Source organism: Anabrus simplex, chromosome 2 (genome assembly GCF_040414725.1).
Source record: "Anabrus simplex isolate iqAnaSimp1 chromosome 2, ASM4041472v1, whole genome shotgun sequence".
Classification (NCBI taxonomy): Eukaryota; Metazoa; Arthropoda; class Insecta; order Orthoptera; family Tettigoniidae; genus Anabrus; species Anabrus simplex.
In genome coordinates, this window is record NC_090266.1 from 999,692,189 (window position 1) to 999,698,513 (window position 6,325).

The following is a 6,325-nucleotide window of genomic DNA, read 5'->3' on the forward strand; positions in this document are numbered from 1 at the left end:
TTAAAGTACTGAGCTCGATAGCTGCAGTCACTTAAGTGCGACCAGTATCCAGTATTCGGGAGATAGTGGGTTCGAACCCCACTGTCGGCAACCCTGAGGATGGTTGTCTGTGGTTTTCTTATTTTCACACCAGGCAAATGCTAAGGCCACGGCCATTTCCTTCCCACTCCTAGCCCCATCCTTTCCCATTGTCGCCATAAGACCTATCTGTGTCGGAGCAATGTAAAAGCAACTTGCGAAACTTAAATTAAATCCAAATCAATATTTCAATATTACGAATGTGTACACTAACATTCCCACAGTTAAAACCATTAGCCTAGTTTAAAAACAGCTTAAACATACATAACCTTTTAAGCAAACTTGGAATAGAAGAATTTGTACATATTCTGAAGTTTGTTCTCAATAATAATAATTTTACGTTTAATAACACTATTTATCTGCAGAAGAGACTCCCCATGGGATCCCCTATTTCTGTAATTTTGGCAGAAATGTATATAGACAATCTGGAAAAAACCAAGATACTCAACAATTCACAAGTTATATTCCATTGGTCAAGATATGTAGATAATATTTGCACCATTATTGGTCAGCGTATCACTGACAGTACAACCCTCCTTAATAAGCTAAATACTTGTGACCCTTACATAAAATTTACAGTTGAATCTGAAACAGATAGATCTTTAAATTTTCTAGGTCTTAAAATTAGAAGCAACAACCAACTGAAATCTTCAGAAAACCCACCGAGACAGTCAACATGATTGGACAAGATTCACTGCACCCTCATAAAAAGGCCTCTTTTTATAGTGTGATATTTAGAGTCTTGAACATTCCCATGTCCAAGAAAGCTTATAAGAAAGACATTAACACCATCCATACTCTAGCATGCCTTAATGGGTTTAATAGCAATTTTGTTGGCAGAATTCTTAATAACATAAAAAATAAACCTGCCACCACACTTAAAAATCAAAAGAAAGAGAAGACTGACTTTGTCACCCTCACTTTCAACAGTAATAATCTGTACCAAATCTTGAATATTTTTAAAGAACAGAACCTCAACGTCGCTTTTCGAACTAACAACACTATTTCCAAACTTTTCTATAATATGAACACACTCAAAATATCCAACAAACATTTGCAATCAGGGGTCTACAAGTTGATGTGTAACCAGTGCATTGCTAGTTATGTTGGAAAGACTGGGAGGAATTTTCAAATCCGCTACAAAGAACATTTTAATGCAAGTAAATACAGAAGATTTTCTGCTATGAGTGAACACATGAAAGATCAAAATCATTAAAGGTGGAAACACACTACTGTCACTTCACATGAACTCTCTGTGAGCTGAGTCAGCATGGAGGGGAGGTTGATGATGTCACTGCATGCGGCGTGAAGACAGGAAACATACTGTCCTCACCTTCACAGATCGCAGTATACTTCGTCTGATGGCAAGCTATGATAGTACATCCAGTTCATCGGAGTCTGATGATCTTTTAATTGCCTGTGATGTTTCTGTTGCCATAAGTACTGTCTGTCGCAAACAACTGTGGGTACAAGAAAGTAATTTGTGGTGAATACCACAATTTAGTAAGGGAGCTAAATGAGCATCCGGAAAGATTTCAGATGTACTTCATGCTGAAATAATATGAATTCATTTACTTACATAATCTCATCAAGGATGAAATTGTTGGCTGAAGTATGCTGTGCGTTTGCAACTGATTCGGAGGAATCCTACACAAGCTTTTCAGATATGAGAAAATTTCAAAAATTACTTGAACTCACTTGAAGGCTCTGTGCCATGGCAATTACCAAAAGTTCATCAAGGAAGAATAAATTGAAGAAAGAACTGTACGGTAGTGAATGGATCATACAATAAGTATTTATTCACCGACCTCTAATTCAACAGGATAATTTGTATTTGTAATTTGTGTAGTATTTAATTTATTATTATGTCCAGCTCCATGGCTAAATGGTTAGCATGCTGGTCTTTGGTCAGAGGGCTCCCGGGTTCAATTCCTGGCAGGGTCGTGAATTTTAACCATCATTGGTTAATTTTACTGGCACGGAGGCTAGGTGTATGTGTCATGTTCATCATCATTTCATCCTCATCACGGCGCACAGGTCACCTACGGGAGTCAAATCAAAAGACCTGCACCTGGCGAGCCGAACTTGTCCTTGGACACTCCCAGCACTAAAAGCCATATGCCATTTCATTTTTTATTATTAATATTTTTATTATTATTATTATTATTATTATTATTATTATTATTATTATTATTATTATTATTATTATTATTATAAATAGTACAATTGTGGACTGTTTTCAAGAAACTGAATGCCTATTAAAATTAGTACTGTGATCTTTAATTCCTTTCCTATTTTGTACCATGCCTCATGCCACATTTGTTGAGTTCTATAGTTAAATCAAACCTATGTCTCACATATTCTCATGCACCCGCACCAATTCAATTAACATTTCTTCCATCGCTAAAAGAAACAGCTTCTATTCACACTTCATGTCGCCAGATATGTGCTAGAGCAGAAAATTGTGCTCTGCGTGAAGAGCGCTGTCACCAGGTACTATGTCACAATGACGTCAGCCAAAGTTAATAGTTGTGACATGAGTGCAGTGTGATCGCTCTACATTTTGTACAGTGTGGAAAAGGCATAGCAAATCTTTCTTGTAAGGTTCGATTGTGTCACGATACGTGCGAACTCACGTGAAGTGACAGTAGTTTGTTTCCGCCTTAATTCTCCACCATAGATAAAGATTCAGATATCCTACATGTAACTAAAAAGGGAACTTTATTAAAGATTTTAGAAAATATTTACATAAACCTCGATCAAAAATCCAATCCTATCTACAATCTTAACAAAATCCAAGAAAAAACAAACATCCTGGTTGACACAATAATCAAAAAAGATCTGAGGCAACATACAATTAAGTCTGCCACAACACGCATTACATGTCCATCCTCCCATCTTTCTACTCACTCTCCCGCCCGTCATCCGCTGTTTCCCCTATCCAACACAACCTCAGAACAGTCCCCCAGTCAGTGTGTTGATCAACATCGACCCAACTTGTAGATTCGTCTAAAGCACAGGGCTGGAGAAATGAGGAAGTGAGGAATGTTTACAACTCTTCATATTAACCTTTATTCAACCTCATTTTTCGTTCTCACACTCGGCTTTTTGGTTCACTTTTAGATCCTGGCTATACTTTTATTCTCTGTGGAGCTATTTACGGATTTCAAAACTTCACTCCGTTCCTGAAGCATGACAAACAGATAAAATCTGACAGTCTTCCATAATTTTAAATATTCCTCCAGCCAACCAATAGTTGTGGTAAATACAGTTGGACCCATACCTGTTACAACTAGATTCGTCTACAACAAGATTGAAGCTATGAACATTCTAAACATAGAGTTTTATTGCAATTGTTGATTGTATTTTGTCTCATTAAGTTTTTTATGTATCACTATTTTTGTATATGTTTTTCATTCTTGTGTTACTTTAAGCTGAAGATGACCTCTAGGCTAGGTTGAAGCATGTCCTATGTAGCTTTTTAGACAGATCATTTATTAAATGGCAAACTTTTATTGAATAGGTGAACTTTATACAATTAAATTATTTTAGAATTTCATCTTAGATGCAAATTTTATCGTTATATCTGCTTTCATTTTGGATCTGCACCACAATTCCTTTTATTTTACGTTTTCTAGAATGATCTGCTACTAGTACAAACATTCTCCTGCCTTTTCATTTTATCATGTCGGTGCTATTCAGAGTAAGGAATGAGACTCGTGCCTTTAATTTTGATCATTCACCTGTTGAACAAGGTGCTAGACTTAGGAGTTTGTGTGATAAATTTCCTGATGTTTTCTCCGATAAGTTAGGTGTTACTAATGTATTGAAGTACAAAATTGAGGTCACTGATCACGTTCTTATATGTTCCCCTCCATACCATTTAGCTCCACCCAAGATGAATTCTCTTAAGACAATCATCAACAAAATGCTTGAAGATGGTGTCATAAGTTGTCATATTCTTCTCCAATGTTTCCTGCTCCTAAACCGCAAAGTCATTTTAGACCTGTTGTTGATTACTTGGCTTTGAATAAGGATATTGTTTTGCAGTCTGCCCCTTTACCTAACTTATACTCTTGTTTTTCCTGGTTTGCAAATGCTAAGATCTTCACAACCCTGGGCCTGAACCAGGCTTACTATCAGAATCCACTTTCTGAAAAGTCAAAACCCCTTACCGCTTTTGCAACAGATTGGAACATATACAAACTTACCCGTGTGTTGCATGGCTTCTCCACTGGTGCGCTAATCTAACTCGCTTGTTTGGCAGCATTTTGTCCGATGTCATATTTTGGTTTGTGTTACATTATTTGGACTCTTTGATCTTGTTTAATTAATCTTTTGATGATCATCTGCTGCATCTTAATGAATTAATGGAAAGACTACGTAAAGCAGATTTAACTGTTAAACCTTCTAAAATTAGATTTCCTGATCCACAAATGTCCTTCCTTGGGCACATTGGGTGTGAAAAAGGTGTCTCCATTGACCAATCCTGCACTTCTGGAATTCCAGCCTTCCTCACTCCTGAGGATGTCAAACTTGAGCCAGATTCACTGGCATGTTCAACTTTTTCCATAAATTTATTCCAAGTTTTTCTGAGAGGACCACACCTTTAAATGCTTTACGGAGGAAAGATGCCCAGGTCCTTTTGCGTAATGAACAAATAGAAGCCTTCGATGATTTAAAGTCTGTTCTGTGTAATGCTCCTGACCTGGTGATGACAGATTTTTCCAAACATTTTCTCTTGCAAACTGATGCCTCTTCTACTGGTATATCAGGTGTTCTCCTTCAGTAATTTGAATATGGGCATCAACCCATAACATATGCTTCATATAGCCTTAATTCTCCTGAGAAGAATTATTCATTATATGAATAAGAAGCTCTAGCTGTTGTTTTTTCATTAGAGAAATTCCACATGTACCGTAAAGTGGAGTAATTACCTAATGAATATTACGTAACGCCGAATTCAATTGTTCTTGCGCTATCTGACGGCGTGAGGCGAAGCTTCTATTCTGACTTCTCTCTCATACAGGGAGGATGTACCGATGTACTCTCTGTGCTTCCGCCTCAATTTCGCTATCGGCCTCGTTGTCATATTTAGGCTTAGAAGGAGTTTACTACCCAATTAGGGCAGCAATACTCTATGGAAGGTTCCTCCAGCCACTGATGAATAGCAACACTGATTTTCTCCTGCCTACTATACTGAAAAAGATGAACCACTTTCAATAACTAAAATGCACACACAATAGAATGCTTTACCAACACTCGGTAGTCCAAAGAATATTAGGGGGCTCAATGTTGAGTAAGTTGATTTCTTTTGCAGCCCCGACTATTGTCTTGTCTGGTAACAGCAAAAAACAAGCTGTTCCCTCGCCCCAGCATTCGATTCTCCATTCCAGTTGTTTATGGGGTCAAAATGCAAGTATGTCTGGTAAGTGATCAACACAATTTAATGCATTTTATTCAAATAGGTTTTTCAGGGAATAGTTTTGTAATAACAGTTATCCTCTTCTGGGGTAACTTCGGCTATGGCAAGAACATATGGGAAAATATTATGCAGTTGCGGGTATTGTAATTACAATCCTGTTTACCTCAAGAATGCTTTAGAAGAGATTAATACAGGCAGAATCAATCAATACTGATCTGCATTTCGGGCAGTCGCCCAGGTGGTAGATTCCCTATCTGTTGTTTTCCTAGCCATTTCCTAAATGATTTCAAAGAAATTGGAAATATATTGAAAATCTCCCTTGGTAAGTTATTCCAATCCCTAACTCCCCTTCCTATAAATGAATATTTGCCCCAGTTTGTCCTCTTGAATTCCAACTTTATCTTCATATTGTGATCTTTCCTACTTTTATAAATGCCACTCAAACTTATTCCTCTACTAATGTAATTCAACTCCATCTCTCCGCTGACAACTATGGGAATCAACATCTACATCACATATCACTTAGTCGAGCAGCTCTCCTTCTTTCTCTCAATTCTACCCAGCCCAAACTTTGCAACATTTTTGTAACGCTACTCTTTTATCGGAAATCACCCAGAACAAATCGAGCTGCTTTTCTTTGGATTTTTTCCAGTTCTTGAATCAGGTAATCCTGGTGAGGGTCCCATACACTGGAACCATACTCAAGTTTGAATCTTACCAGAGATTTATATGCCCTCTCCTTTACATCCTTACTACAACCCCTAAACACCCTCATAACCATGTGCAGAGATCTGTACCCTTTATTTACAATCCCATTTATGT